This window comes from Lontra canadensis, unplaced genomic scaffold, assembly GCF_010015895.1.
Source record: "Lontra canadensis isolate GAN:19392208 unplaced genomic scaffold, GSC_riverotter_1.0 scaffold39, whole genome shotgun sequence".
NCBI lineage: Eukaryota > Metazoa > Chordata > Mammalia > Carnivora > Mustelidae > Lontra > Lontra canadensis.
The window spans coordinates 16,113,099-16,130,312 of record NW_022631033.1 but is presented as its reverse complement, the minus strand read 5'-3'; positions in this window follow the sequence as shown (position 1 = coordinate 16,130,312).

The window sequence follows — 17,214 nt, the reverse complement described above, 5'->3', positions numbered from 1 at the left end:
TCACCATAGATGCAGATTTGAATGATGCTTCCTGGGTGCTGGGTATTGCATTACCTTTCACAAGATGTTGTGTTTAATCTTCACAAGAATCTGATAAAGTTGGTACTGTTATCCTCATATTTACGTATGAAGAAACAGAAGCTCAGAGGAGATCCGTGCCTTATAGAATATGATATGGCTAACATAAAGGAGATCTTGGATTGTATTCAGGTTTCCTAACTCAAAATGTAGTGAAAGGCAAAAGAAAAGATTGCAGAGAATAGGAGTTTTGGAGTCCTAGGTCCAGGGTGACGTCTAGTCTCAACAGTCAATAACAACATGGGTGCCCACGGAGCAGAACAGTTGCAGGCCACTAGGTGGAACAGATGTGCCTGCTTCCACCTCAGCCCTGCCATTCACCTTGGACAAACTCCTTAACTGCTCTGGGCTTCAGTTTCCTTACCTGTCAAATGAATATATAAGATCTACTTTTGAAGCTAAAAACTTGTCCATTGTCAAGGCTAAAAGACTCAGTTCTATTCTGTTTGTTTCAGTACACATATTTGATGCCCTAACACATTGGCAAATTCTCAAGTTTGTTCCTGTTGTCAAAACCAATGTCAATAATGAATAGCGCACTTCAAAGAAATCAACAACTTCTACAAACTGAAAACTAGGGGATAGTATTGAGAAAAGTGACGTCGACTGCAACTTCATCAAGCGTAAATATAAAAACGAACATTTTCCTTTGTCTAAGTTTTTCCTTCAGGTGCCATGATATAATTATGACTAACTTATTGTTCTAGTTATTTTCATTGTTAAATACTTGTTTTAATCCATTGTTGAGTACTTATTAAACAGTTTTATACACCAGGCACTAAGCTAGTCCTGTTCTGGGTGAACAAAATAGGCATGGTCTCTGCCCTCCTAAATCTTGAGGGACTAGTTGTGGAATCAGATGCTAACAAGAAGTACAGCAAGAAATATTATTTTATTTGTGGTTCCAACAGAAAATTATGGATATGCAAATACCTAATATGAGAAAACCATTCTTAAATCAAGTGTTATAAAATGTTAACTGTTTCCAAAAAGAAATTACAGATAGATGTTTCTTTGTTCTTGTTAAAGGATGGTTTCAAGCATCCTTTCAGAAAAAGATAATTTTAGTTTAAAAACCAAGGGTATGACCTGCAGTTGATTCATATAGATCGAGTTCAAGTCAATATAACTCAGCTCGATTCAAACCAACCCACCTTCTTCAAGTCTCGTATTGTATTAGTTTGGAAATAAATGGTTCTTTCTCTTGGTGCCCTAAACATGCACTCCCCTTCCCAAGGCCCTAATAAGCTTAAGACCTGACCTCATTCTACCACCTAATGAGAGCTCAGAGAATGACGTAAGTGGCAAAGCAACACGCCTTAGTGTACCCGCAGGAATGAATTGTAAAGTTTGTGGTATTTTTTTTTAAATGAATCAAGGGAGTGATTGACCTGTCCAGTTGAAAGCAATTAGTGAAGAATTACGTTCGAGTATTTTCTAGAATAGGTGGTAACAATTGTTATCTCTGTGCAGATTCTTCCCTTTAAATCTGAATTTCTAAAAATGATTTGAATTTTGTGTGTTTCTCACTTTTTTTTTTAAAAAAAGTCCAGGTTCCTTTCAGTTACTTTCAGCCCAGCTTCATCTCTGAAAAGTCATTCTTGGAGCTTTAATGACTTGCTCGCAGTTTGCCTATCAACAGTGCCAGAAATGCTACAGACAATTGGATATGGATTTTCACGCTACATAGGACTAAAAGTAGTCTGCGCTAACTGAAATTTCTACCCATTTGAAAATATTTGCTGCTTGTAGAGCTCTAACGAAACTGAAGCAAAAGAAACTCTACCACTGAGGATTTCCATTACTTTAACAAGAATGGCAGCAGCTTGGCAAGGATTGTGTGAGCTCCATTCTGTTCAATTCAAAACAAAACGTGTTTGTTTCCATCTTCTGCAGGGCTGAGAAACAGATTGCTGGTAGAAAACGTTTCAAGCAAAATGTAGTGATGATTTGGTTGCGAATTCTTTGGTTTTGCTTTTAATGATCTTCTTAATGGGATAAGATTTCTAATAATATGGATAGGGCTGATTATTTCATTTGGAATTCACTGAATTTTTTATTTCCTATTTCTATCATGTTAAATAAAAAAACAAAGAGACATAGGAAAATTCACTTAGTGTTTTCCAATGACTTGAGATCACTGTGCTATTATCTGCAATAATCCTAGATTTGTAGCACAAGTCACTTTGAACAGACAGAGAGCCCAATTTGGAAGTGACCTCAAAGATACTTTTTTTTTTTTTTTAAAGATTTTATTTATTTTATTTATTTATTTGACAGACAGAGATCACAAGTATGCAGAGAGGAAGGCAGAGAGAGATGGGAGGAAGCAGGCTCCCCACTGAGCAGAGAGCCTGATGCAGGGCTTGATCCCAGGACCCTGGGATCATGACCTGAGCCAAAGGCAGAGGTTTTAACCCAATGAGCCACCCAGGTACCCCTTGTTTTTCCAGTCCTTTAAAAGTAAGCAAATTCCATATTATCTATTAAAAAGGTGGAAGATCAAGAATAAGAGATTATTAAAAAAAAGAATAAGAGATTATCTAAACTTCAAGAATATTGATTAGAAGGGGGAAAGTTTTAAAGGCCTAAATTTAGAGAAACAACTCTTTAGTGTATTTATTCCATAATTGTTTACTGAGTTCCTACCAGATGCAAAACAATGTATTAGTAATTGGGGATGAAATGGTGAATAACATAATCCTGGTTTCTTCCTTTATAGGGCTTTAAAATAAAGCCATATTAGAACAACCAATAGTTGGTAAAGCAAAAAGTGTAATCAGTATATTATATTTCTCAAAGCCTATTTAGGGACATAGACTTATACAGAAAATTTAAAGTTCTGTTAAATTAAAAGCTTATTGAAAGCTTCACTGCTTTTAATGATACAGATAATGGAATTTGGCAGGTGTTCAATAGTTAGCAGCACAGTCATGAATTTCTGCTTTGTTATCTGTGTTTTTTGATGTTTATCCTCATTTTTGCTCACTTTTCTATTTAATTTAATATTTTAGTTATATTTAGAATGTTTCATATAAACAACTCCATTATTACTCCACTCACTCTTGTTCCCCTCCACTCCACTATTTTTCTAACTTATTTGACCCACGCAGCTCCCCCCAAGTCTTTGAGTTTATAATCCCTACTTTAAATTCATAGAGATCTGTATTTTTTTATTGTTTTGCAATTAATGCTTTTTTATCTGGAAAACAAAAAACAAAACAAAACAACACTCAGTGGGAAGGAACTCTTTTCCTGGATTTACGAGGAGATAGAAATGGTGCATCCCATAAATGGGAGACCTAAACACTACTTAGTGAGAACATCCTGTGGAAGGAAGGCAGTGACCAGACCTCCAAGCAGATGATTATTTCAGGAGGTAAGACTCTAGGCTTTAGGATCCCCAGGTTCAACAAAGATCACCTGCCCTATTGGAAATCTGGAAACAGAGATCAGAAAGATTCAAAGAGAGGTGAATGGTGATCATGGTAACCTTGATTTCTATTTCCTTATAATCATGAAAACCTCCCAGAATCTGCAGCAATGGAAAGCATCACCAGTAGAATTGGAACTACCTTTCCTCACCAACACAATGGAATGGAAGCTGAGAGCCAGGATTAAATTTATATAAAGGAAACAGAAATATTTGCTAGCTGAGAACCATGTTTTGCTGTCCCATAATAGATAAGGTGATGCATTTTATAGACCCTTTTGACAAGGTACAAGTCATAGCCCAACAAAGCATACTTTTGAAAAACCATGTTTTATGGGTGGGTCAACACATATGAGATCAGGGAACCCAGCTCCCCATGACATCACTTGACCCTGTCAATTGCTGAGTCCCAAGAAAGAGATACCAGTAAAAGTGAGCTCTGTATCCTTAGGCCAGGTAATGGTTTCAGGCAGTTCCCAGGTCATCCGTGGGAGAATAGAGAGTTCACAAACCTTTCCCCATGACCCAAAAAGTTATAATGCCAGGAGAATCTTTAGAAGGCTAAAGGGAAGAGACTGTCCTCCAGGATGGAACAAAACATAGATAACCATTCTGGGCTTTCCAAATGTGAGATGCGACCTGGACAAACTTCAACTATTGATATACTTTTCAAGAGTACCTTTTATTGTATTGTTATTTATTCTTTTACTGAATGAATATTGCACACTTGCTCAATAAGGGCAAGGCACTAATTTAGACACTGAGAATTCTAGAGGGCCTTACAGAGGGCCCTAATTAGAAATAGTTCTCCTTCCAGAGGAGGTTTCTAAAAATGTAGGAGACTTCCTTTGTTTACCAGATTCACTGGGAGTGTCTACTGATATTAACTGCCAAGTGTTTAGGAAGGGTAAGTGTGGTGCAATGCACAGGATGTCCTTGCAAGCAAAGAATACCAACAGCACTTCCACTGGCCAGTTTGTCCAAGAACACAGAAACCACTCTAGCTACTTCCAATGGAAAACAACTTAATGTGTATTCGGCATGGTCAAAGTCATTGTAAGTACAAGTTGAAGAAGGCTCTTGTTAACTCTCAGGTGTGCTGTTATTCAGAGACTTAGGAAGTTGCTCCTGCCAGCCTGGTCAGGAACTACAGGAATCCAGCACACATAGTCACACTGTTTTTACAAAGGGCTGCCCTTAGGCTACCACCAAACCTCAATTATCTCCACAGCCAGAAAAAAACAAATGTCTTTGGCTCCCTTACTGCCTTTCCAAATCTAAGCCAGAACCTTGCTGACAGGATTCTGGGAAATGTAGTTTCCAGTTTCCTGGTTCCTGTGAAACATGGGAAAAGCATAGATCAGAGGTTTTCAAACTTTCCCACTTCTGGGAAGGCAGAGTTTATGGTTCAAGTCCAGCCAAAGCAAAAGGGAATTTGTAAACATCTCGGACTTAACCACTGAAACCCAAAAGAGTCTGCCTTAGAAGGAAGGATCATGTCTCAGGACTATAAACCATGCCCTAAACTTAAGGACAAATATGAAACAGACCTACCCTAACAAAATCTAAAATGAAGTTTTAACTGTCCGCCAGAATGAAACAGAATATTCTTTATAGGAAGAAAATAGAACTTCAAGTGCCTACACTATATTGTACATGATGTTTAAAATCCAACATAAACCTATGAGATATGCATAAATACAGAAAAACTAATTCATAACAAAAAGAAAAAGCAGGCAATAGAGATAAAGTCTCATTTACCCAATGTTGGAAATAGCAAACAAGGACTTTAAAGCAACTATTATTTTTTTAAAAAAATTTTATTAATTTTTAAATAAACATATAATGTATTTTTATCCCCAGGGGTACAGGTCTGTGAATTGCCAGGTTTACACACTTCACAGCACTTACCATAGCACATACCCTCCCCAATGTCCATAACCCCACCCCCCTCTCCCGGCTCTCCTCCCCCCAGCAACCCTCAGTTTGTTTTGTGAGATTAAGAGTCACTTATGGTTTGTCTCCCTCCCAATCCCATCTTGTTTCATTTCTTCTTTTCCTACCTCCCAAACCCCCCACATTGCATCTCCACTTCTTCATATCAGGGAGATCATATGATAGCTGTCTTTCTCCGATTGACTTATTTAGCTAAGCATAATATCCTCTAGTTCCATCCACCTCGTCGCAAATGGCAAGATTTCATTTCTTTTGATGTCTGCATAGTATTCCATTGTATATATATATCACATCTTCTTTATCCATTCATCTGTTGATGGACATCTAGGTTCTTTCCATAGTTTGGCTATTGTGGACATTGCTGCCATAAACATTCAGGTGCACGTGCCCCTTTGGATCACTACATTTGTATCTTTAGGGTAAATACCCAGCAGTGCAATTTCTGGGTCATAGGGTAGCTCTATTTTCAACTTTTTGAAGAACCTCCACGCTGTTTTACCGAGTGGTTGCATCAGCTTGCATTCCCACCAACAGTGTAGGAGGGTTCCCCTTTCTCCACATCCTCGCCAGCATCTGTCATTTCCTGACTTGTTAATTTTAGCCATTCTGACTGGTGTGAGGTGATATCTCATTGTGGTTTTGATTTGTATTTCTCTGATGCCTGATGTGGAGCACCTTTTCATGTGTCTGTTGGCCATGTGGATGTCTTCTTTTCAGAAATGTCTGTTCATGTCCTCTGCCCATTTCTTGATTGGATTATTTGTTCTTTGGGCGTTGAGTTTGATAAGCTCTTTATAGATTTTGGATACTAGGCCTTTATCTGATATGTAGTTTGCAAATATCTTCTCCCATTCTGTCAGTTGTCTTTTGGTTTTGTTAACTCTTTCCTTTGCTGGGCAAAAGCTTTTGATCTTGATGAAATCCTAATAGTTCATTTTTGCCCTTGCTTCCCTGGCCTTTGGCGATGTTCCCAGGAAGAAGTTGCTGCAGCTGAGGTCGAAGAGGTTGCTGCCTGTGTTCTCCTCAAGGATTTTGATGGATTCCTTTCTCACATTGAGGTCCTTTATCCATTTTGAGTCTATTTTCATGTGTGGTGTAAGGAAATGGTCCAATTTCATTTTTCTGCATAAGGCTGTCCAATTTACCCAACACCATTTGTTGAAGAGGCTCTTTTTTCCATTGGACATTCTTTCCTGCTTTGTCGAAGATTAGTTGACCATAGAGTTGAGGGTCCATTTCTGGTCTCTCTATTTTGTTCCATTGATCTATGTGTCTGTTTTTGTGCCAGTACCATAGTGTCTTGATGATGACAGCTTTGTAATAGAGCTTAAAGGCCGGAATTGTGATGCCACCAACTTTGGCTTTCTTTTTCAATATTCCTTTGGCTATTCGAGATCTTTTCTGGTTCCATATAAATTTTAGGATTATTTGTTCCATTTCTTTGAAAAAAATGGATGGGATTTTGATAGGGATTGCGTTAAATGTGTAGATTGCTTTAGGTAGCATAGACATTTTCACAATATTTATTCTTCCAATCCAGGAACATGGAACATTTTTCCATTTCTTTGTGTCTTCCTCAATTTCTTTCATGAGTACTTTATTGTTTTCTGAGTATAGATTCTTTGCCTCTTTGGTTAGGTTTATTCCTAGGTATCTTATGGTTTTGGGTGCAACTGTAAATGGGATTGACTCCTTAATTTCTCTTTCTTCTGTCTTGTTGTTGGTGTAGAGAAATGCAACTGATTTCTGTGCATTGATTTTATATCCTGACACTTCACTGATTTCCTGTACAAGTTCTAGCAGTTTTGGAGTGGAGTCTTTTGGGTTTTTCACATATAGTATCATATCATCTGCAAAAAGTGATAGTTTGACTTCTTCTTTGCCAATCTTGATGCCTTTAATTTCTTTTTGTTGCCTGATTGCTGAGGCTAGAACTTCTAGTACTATGTTGGATATCAGTGGTGGTAATGGATATCCCTGCCATGTTCCTGACCTTAGTGGAAAAGCTTTCAGTTTTTCTCCATTGAGAATGATATTTGCGGTGGGTTTTTCATAGATGGCTTTGATGATACTGAGGTATGTGCCTTCTATCCCTACACTTTGAAGAGTTTTGATCAGGAAGGAATGCTGTACTTTGTCAAATGCTTTTTCAGCATCTATTGAGAGTATCATGTAGTTCTTGTTCTTTCTTTTATTAATGTATTGTATCACATTGATTTGCGGATGTTGAACCAACCTTGCAGCCCTGGAATAAATCCCACTTGGTCGTGGTGAATAATCTTTTTAAGGTACTGTTGGATCCTATTGACTAGGATTTTGGTGAGAATTTTTGCATCTGTGTTCATCGAGGATATTGGTCTGTAATTCTCTTTTTTGATGGGATCCTTGTCTGGTTTTGGAATCAAGGTGATGCTGGCCTCATAAAATGAGTTTGGAAGATTTCCTTCCATTTCTATTTTTTGGAACAGTTTCAGGAGAATAGGTATTAGTTCTTCTTTAAATGTTTGGTAGAATTCCCATGGGAAGCCGTCTGGCCCTGGGCTTTTGTTTGTTTGGAGATTTTTGATGACTGTTTCAATCTCCTTACTGGTTATAGGTCTGTTCAGGTTTTCTATTTCTTCCTGGTTCAGTTGTGGTAGTTTATACGTCTCCAGGAATTCATCCATTTCTTCCAGATTGTCAAATTTCTTGCCATAGTGTTGTTCATAATATGTTCTTATAATTGTTTTATTTCTTTGGTGTAGGTTGTGATCTCTCCTCTTTCATTCATAATTTTATTTATTTGGGTTCTTTCTCTTTTCTTTTTGATAAGTCTGGCCAGGGGTTTATCAATCTTATTAATTCTTTCAAAGAACCAGCTCCTAGTTTCGTTGATTTGTTCTATTGTTTTTTTTGGTTTCTATTTCATTGATTTCTGCTCTGATCTTTATGATTTCTCTTCTCGTGCTGGGTTTAGGCTTTCTTTGTTGTTCTTTCTCTAACTCCTTTAGGTGTAGTGTTAGGTTGTGTATTTGAGACCTTTCTTGTTTCTTGAGAAAGTCTTGTACTGCTATATATTTTCCCTTAGGACTGTCTTTGCTGTGTCCCACAGATTTTGAACAGTTGTGTTTTCATTATCATTTGTTTCCATGAATTTTTTCAATTCTTTCTTAATTTCTTGGTTGACCCATTCATTCTTTAGAAGGATGCTGTTTAGTCTCCATGTATTTGGGTTCTTTCCAAATTTCCTCCTGTGATTGAGTTCTAGCTTCAGAGCATTGTGGTCTGAAAATATGCAGGGAATGATCCCAATCTTTTGATACCAGTTGAGACCTGATTTGTGACCCAGGATGTGATCTATTCTGGAGAATGTTCCATGTGCACTAGAGAAGAATGTGTATTCTGTTGCTTTGGGATGAAATGTTCTGAATATATCTGTGATGTCCATCTGGTCCAGTGTGTCATTTAAGGCCTTTATTTCCTTGTTGATCTTTTGCTTGGATGATCTGTCCATTTCAGTGAGGGGAGTGTTAAGGCCCCCTACTATTATTGTATTATTGTCAATGTGTTTCTTTGATTTTGTTATTAATTGGTTTATATAGTTGGCTGCACCCATGTTAGGGGCATAGATATTTAAAATTGTTAGATCTTCTTGTTGGAGAGACCCTTTGAGTATGATATAGTGTCCTTCTTCATCTCTTGTTATAGTCTTTGGCTTAAAGTCTAATTGACCTGATATATGGATTGCCACCCCAGCCTTCTTCTGATGTCCATTAGCATGGCAAATTGTTTTCTACCCCCTCACTTTAAATCTGGAGGTGTCTTCGGGTCTAAAATGAGTTTCTTGTAGGCAGCATATTGATGGGTTTTGTTTTTTTATCCATTCTGATACCCTGTGTCTTTTGATTGGGGCATTTAACCCATTAACATTCAGGGTAACTATTGAGAGATATGAGTTTAGTGCCAATGTATTGCCTGTAAGGTGACTATTACTGTATATTGTCTGTTCCTTTCTGATCTACTACTTTTAGGGTCTCTCTTTGCTTAGAGGACCCCTTTCAATATTTCCTGTAGAGCCGATTTGGTGTTTGCAAATTCTTTCAGTTTTTGTTTGTCCTGGAAGCTTTTTATCTCTCCTTCTATTTTCAATGATAGCCTAGCTGGATATACTATTCTTGGCTGCATGTTTTTCTCGTTTAGTGCTCTGAATATATCATGCCAGTTCTTTCTGGCCTGCCAGGTCTCTGTCGATAAGTCCACTGCCAATCTAATATTTTTACCATTGTATGTTACAGACTTCTTTTCCCAGGCTGCTTTCAGGATTTTCTCTTTGTCGCTAAGACTTGTAAATTTTACTATTAGGTGACGCAGTGTGGACCTATTGTTATTGATTTTGAGAGGCGTTCTCTGCACCTCCTGGATTTTGATGCTTGTTCCCTTTGCCATATTAGGGAAATTCTCTATAATAATTCTCTCCAATACACCTTCTGCTCCCTTCTCTCTTTCTTCTTCTTCTGGAATCCCAATTATTCTAATGTTTTTTCGTCTTATGGTGTCACTTATCTCTTGAATTCTCCCCTCGTGGTCCAGTATTTGTTTGTCTCTCTTTTGCTCAGTTTCTTTATTCTCTGTCATTTGATCTTCTATATCACTAATTCTTTCTTCTGCCTCATTTATCCTAGCAGTAAGAGCCTCCATTTTTTATTGCACCTCATTAATAGCTTTTTTGATTTCAACTTGGTTAGATTTTAGTTTGTTTATTTCTCCAGAAAGGGCTTTTATCTCTCCAGAGAGGGTTTTTTTTAATATCTTCCATGCCTTTTTTGAGCCCAGCTAGAACCTTGAGAATCGTCATTCTGAACTCTAGATCTGACATATTACCAATGTCCATATTGATTAGGTCCCTAGCCTTTGGTATTGCCTCTTGTTCTTTTTTTTATGGTGAGTTTTTCCACCTTGTCATTTTGTCCAGATAAGAATATATGAAGGAGCAAGTAAAATACTAAATGGGTGGCAAAGACCCCAGGAAAATGCGCTTTAACCAAATCAGAAGAGACCCCAAATCATGGGGGGGAGAAAGGAGATAAAAAGAAGTTCAGAAAAAAAAAATTTTTTAAAAGAAAACAAATTTAAAAAAATATAAAAAAGAAAAAATATATATATTAGACTGGTGACTAGAACAGGGTCACCCACTTAATTTTGGGATATTTTGGTCTCTTAGAAGAAACTACTTCCCAAAATTTTAAAGAATGAAAAACATATATAAGGATAAACACAATGAAGGGATGAATTATGCCTATAAAGATGAAAAAAAATTTTTTTTTTAAATTTCTAAAAAAGGAGTTGATAAAGTAACTTGGCTGGGAGAATAAAGAAAAAGAAAGTGGAAAGATTTTGCTCAGGCTGGAGACTAGAACAAGCCTGGAGCTAGATTTAGGGCATATTTTGATCTATTAGAAGAAGTTGTACCTCAAATTTTTTAGAAGAAAAATCCCTATGTGTATACAAAAAAAAAGTTAGATACAATGAAGGATAAAATAATATATTATTATAGTTATGAAATAACTATAATAATGAGGGTTCAAAAAAGATTATTATTTTTTTAATGAAAGGTATTGTTAAGATAAACTAGTTAAAAAACGTTAAAAGAGGAAAGGGCAAAAGTTTAAAAAAATGTAGAAGAAGAAAAAAAAATTAAATTAAAAAAATTAAATTAACTGCAAGACTAAGGAATCATGGGGAGAAAGCCATGAATTCTATGTTTTGCTTTCTCCTCCTCTGGAATTCTGCTGTTCTCCTTGGTACGTGAACTTGGTCCTGGCTGGGTTTCTTGTTGATCTTCTGGGGGAGGGGCCTGTTGTAGTGATTCTCAAGTGTCTTTGCCCCAGGCAGAGTTGCACCGCCCTTACCAGGGGCCGGGCTGAGTAATCTGCTCGGGTTTGCTTTCGGGAGCTTTTGTTCCCTGAGCGCTTTCCGTAGAGTTCGGAGGACGGGAATGAAGATGGCGGCCTCCCAGTCTCCGGCCCGGAGGAGCCGAGAGCCCGGGGCCCCACTCCTCAGTGCGCCCTCAGAGAAAAGCACTCAATCACTCTGTCTCCCTGGTCTCCGGCTGTGCTCCGAGCTCACCCAGCCTGCGACCAGTTCAAGGTAACCCCGAGCTGAGAGCTCACTCCTCGGCTCTATCTCCATAGCCAGCTTCCCCGGTCTAATAACTGCGATCTCTGTGACACTCAGACACCCCCGATCCTTCTGTGACCCTGCGGGACCTTAGGCCACGCTGATCGCGCGTGGGCTTCACCCCGGTTAAGCCTCTGGAGCGATGTCCCTCAGCGGAACAGACTTTTAAAAGTCCTGATTTTGTGCTCCGTTGCTCCGCCGCTTGCCGGGAGCTGGCCCCTCCCCCCGCGGTCTATCTTCCCGTCGCTTTGGATTCACTTCTCCGCCAGTCCTACCTTTCAGAAAGTGGTTGGTTTTCTGTTTCTAGAATTGTTGCTGTTCTTCTCTTCGGTCTCCCGTTAGATTTGTAGGTGTTCGCAATGGTTTGATAAGCTATCTAGCTGATCTCCTGCTACCTGATGCAGTCTCAGCTGCTACTTCTCTGCCATCTTGACTCCCCAGAAATGTAAATCTTAACTGAAAAGGTAAAATCAAGCAAAACATTGCTTGGTTTGGAGGAGAAGTGACGCTCCAAATAAGCTTAAATAGGGATGTTCAGGTGAGTAACAAATGCAGGAAAACCTTAGGTAGAAGCAAGAGAGCTCTCCTTCACTGCCTGCATAGGAATCCCTGTTTCTGAACCTATAAAGCAACTATTATAATTATGTTACAGGTTTTTTGGAAAATATGAACAAAATGAATGAACTAATGAGGAATTTTAGCAGAACACTGAAATTATAAAATTGGACCAAATAAAAACTCTTGTATTAAAAGTATTTGAAATGAAAAAAAAAAAAATCATTGGAAGGGCTTAAAAGCAGAATGGACACACAGATAAAAGGATCAATGAACTCGAAGATAGTCAATAGACCTTCCTCAAAGTGAAGGAAGTATAGAGAGAGAGGAAAAAAAAAAAGAGAGAGAGAGAGAGAGAAGAGAATGCCTAAGATTTAGTGACAAAAACAGTCTCACATAAGGATTAAACTTATCAAAGACACAGAACCAAGGTCAAAGAAGCTCGGTAAATCCCATATAGGATAAAAAGAAAGACCTCATCCAGGCATGAGATAGTCAGATAGATAAATTCAAAGACAAAGATAAATTTTATTTTATTTTAATTTTATTTATTTATTTTTCAGAGAGAGAGCACAAGCAGGCAGAGTGGCAGGCAGAGGCAGAGAGAGAAGCAGGCTCCCTGCTAGACAAGGAGCCCGATGCGGGACTTGATCCCAGGGCTCTGGGATCATGACCTGAGCTGAAAGCAGCGGATTAACCGACTGAGCCACCCAGACATCCCCAAAGAGAAATTTTAAAAGTAGCCAGATGAAAGAGACATAGTATAATCAGAGAAACAATAATAAGAATTGTGGCTGAGTTCTCCTGAGTAAAGAAAAAGCAGCCAGAAAATAATGAAATAACATCTTTGAAGTATCAAAAGATAATGTGTCAACCTAGAATTCTATGTCCAGTGAAATTTTCCTTCAAAAATGAATGTGAAAGAAAAGATATTTTCAGACAAAACAAAACAAAAAACAAAAACAAAAACAAAAGCAGAACTCATTATCAGCAGTTTTGCTCCACAAAACATACTAAAGAATGCATTGTAGGCTGAAGGAAATCATCTTGGTGAAAACTTCGCTTGCAAAAAACTGAAGAACACCAGAAATGGTAAATACATGGGTAAATGGAAAATACTTTTTCTTAATTTCTTTAAAAGTCTAGTGACTATTTAGAGCAATAATATTAATAATACACTGCAGCGTTTGTAAGACAGAAGTGGAATGATAAAATGAGCAGATGAGTATGATAAAATGAGCAGAAAGGGCTGTAGGTGGTAAATGGAATTGTACTCATTATAAGATTTTTTTTTTGATTATTTATTTATTTATTTGACAGACAGAGATCACAAGTAGTCAGAGAGGCAGGCAGAGAGAGAGGAGGAAGCAGGCTTCCTGCTGAGCAGAGAGCCCAATGCGGGGCTCGATCCCAGGACCCTGGGATCATGACCTGAGCCGAAGGCAGAGGCTTTAACCCACTGAGCCACCCAGGCGCCCCCATTATAAGATTTTTATATTTCACATGAAATAGCACAATATTAATTTTATGTAGACTGTAATAAGGTTAAGACATATATTGTGATCCCTAGAGCACAAACAAAAACAGGAAAGCAAAAATAGTTCAAGAGCCAGTAGAGACAATAGCATGTTGTACTAACAATTATTCAATTAATTCAAAACAAGGCAGAAAAGATGGAATAAAGGAACAAAGAGGGAAGAAGTAGAAAACAAATCTTAAGATGGGAAAATAAATCTAACCATATCAATAATTACACTACATAAAAAGGTAACGCGTATTCTTATAATGTTAGAGATGTCAGATAAAAGAGCAAGACCCAGTTGAATGGAAGCTACTTTAACTATTAAGAGACAAATAGTTCAAGAATTTTAAAAAAATGGAAAAAAATACCATGCAAACACTAATCACAAGAAACATAGTGTGACTATATTATCAGACAAAGTAGACTTCATAATGGGGTTATTAAAGAAGATGCAGAGGGGCATTTCATAATTTTAAAAGGGTCGCTTCATCACTTAAAAATTTTAGATATTATTTGTAAATAAGAATAGACCTTCAAACTATAGTAAGCAAAAATTCACAGAATGAAATGGAATAGTGGGAAATTTTAATATCCATTGATCAAAAATTAGTGGAAAGAGTAGACAAAAAAAAAAATTGGTAATATAGAGAATTAAGCATTTTTTAAAAAAGTAGTTTCCATGCCCATCATGGAGGCCAAGGCAGGGCCCAATCCAGGTCCTGAACTAAGGATGCTGAGATCAAGACCTGGGCTGAGATCAAGATTCAAAGACTTAACTGACTGAGTCCTCCAGGCACCCAAGAATTAAGCATTTCTAGTAACCGCTTGACCAAATTGATATTTATAAACTTTCACATTCAGCTACTGCAAATACATATTTTTTGCAAATGCATGAGGAACATTCACCGAGGTTGAACTATGCCAGATCATAAAATAAGTTTTGTTAAGTCTTAAAAAGCTAAAATCACATGAGAGATGTTTTTAGACCTTATAAGAATTAAGTTGAAATTCACTATAAAATTATAATTAGAAAAACCCTTAAATATTTGAAAATTAAAATACATTCTTCTAAATAACCCATGGATCAAAGAAAAAAACATGTGAGAAAAATCAGAAAATATTTTTAACTGAATGATAATGAGACACAGTGTATCAAAATTTGTGGGATACAGGTAAAGCAGTGCTAAGAGGGAAATAAATAGTTTTAAAGCATACATTTGAGGAGGGGAAATCAGTAATTGAAACTACCAAAGTGAAACAAGCTGGATAAGAAAAGAGAATTAAGCTCAAACAAAAAGAAAGGAAATAAACTATAATTGTAAAAATCAGAAATCAATCATATGAAACAGGAAAGCAAAAGAGAAAGTTAACAAAATCAAAAGTTTGTTATTTAAGAGGATTAACAAAAGTGATATACCTTTAGCAAGACTAATTGAGAGGCAAAATGCCAATATAAAGAATGAAAGGAGAGATATCACCATAAATTCTTCAGACAGTAAGTGAAAACAAAGGATATTAGAACATCTTTATATAAGTACATTCAGTCAATTAGATGAAAGTTAAAACATAATTTCCTGAAACTGATACAACAAGAAGTAGAAATTTTGAATACAACTGTATTTGCTAAAAAAAAAAAAAAAAAAAAAAAAATCAACAAAAGAAAATGTCAAGCTCAGACTGCTTCACTAGTAAACTCCATCAAGCATTCAAGGAAGAAAAATATCAAAGTTCAATAAATTCTTTTAGAAATGAAAGAAGAAAAGAAGAAGAAGCACAAATTAGTTTTATGACGCTAGTTAGTATGATAATGACACCAAAATGTGAAGGACATTACAAGAAAAAAAATTCAGACCAATATTTCTCATGAGCATAGAAAATGAAATTCAGTAATATTTAAAAATGATACTATATTATAGCTAAGCAACATTATGACGGGAATGCAAATTTGATTTAATACTTAAAAATGAATTAATACAATTCACACCTAATAGGATAAAAAATTATATGATCATATCAGAATATGCAGAAAATGGATTTGACAAAATTCAACACCTAATCAGGGTCAAAAATAAAAACAACATCACAGCATATAGGAATATAACTTTCCAAAATTGGAAAAGCATACCTATGAAAAGCCTACATCTAATATCATACTTACTAAGATATTGAATATTCCACTCTTACCTTTTAACATCATAAACAAGTTAAGGATTCTTAGTTTAACAAATTCTATTCAGCATGTGCTAGAGATCCTAAATGGTGCAACAGAAAAAAAGAAAAAAAAATTGAAAAGAAGGAAATAGAGAAAGACATAAAGATTGAAAAATAAGACAGAAGGGAAATTGTCTATTTGAAGACTATTCGTGATTGGATACATAAAAATCCAATGGGTTCCATAAACCCCTAGAAGTAATGAGTGAATTTAGCAAGGTCACTCTATACACTAGCAATAAACAACTGGAAAATAAAATACCATTTATGAGAAATTATAAAACATCTGTTATGTAAGAATAAATTTAGTAAAAGATGTGCTAGATTCTACCCTGAAAACCAAAATACTGCCAAGAGAAATTAAAGAATGTCTAAATAGAGAGATATGTCATGTTAATGGTTTGGAAGACTCAATATTATTAAAACATTCATTATTCCCAACTTACAGATTTGGAGAAATCACAACAAAAACCCCAGCAGATTTTTAAGAAATTTGACACACTGATTCTAAAATTGATAATAGAAATTTAAAGGACTTGATACAGCCAAGACAATTTTTAAGAAGAAGAAAATGTTGAAGGAGTAATTTATTTATTTATTTATTTATTCATTCATTTATTTGTAAAGATTTTTTTTATTTATCTGAGAGAGAGAGAGAGAGAGCACAAGAAGGAGGAGGGTCAGAGGGAGAGGCAGACCTCCTGCTGAGCAGGGAGCTCCACATGGGACTCAATCCCAGGACTCTAGGATTAAGACTTGAGCTAAAAAGGGGCGCCTGGGTGGCTCAGTGGGTTAAGCCGCTGCCTTCGGCTCAGGTCATGATCTCAGAGTCCTGGGATCGAGCCCTGCATCGGGATCTCTGCTCAGCAGGGAGCCTGCTTCCTCCTCTCTCTCTGCCTGCTTGTGATCTCTCTGTCAAATAAATAAATAAAATCTTTAAAAAAAAAAAATAGACTTGAGCTAAAAAGGTAGACCCTAAACTGACTGAGCCACTCAGGTGTCCCAGTATTTTATTTAAAAAAAAAAAAATGCACATCAACAGGAAAATAACTAGTTTCAATATTTCTTACAATGGAATCCTATTCAACAATAAAGTATGAATTACTGATAAGACAAAAGCACAGATGAATCTCCAAACATTATGTTGGATAAAAGAAAGCATACACTGCATGCTATTTGACTCCAACTATATGAGTTTAAGAACTGGTGAAACTAATTCTTAGCAATATAAATCAGAACAATTACTGTCTTGGAGGTAAGGAGAGTTTACTGAAAAGAGGAATAAAAGTGTCTTATAGGTGAT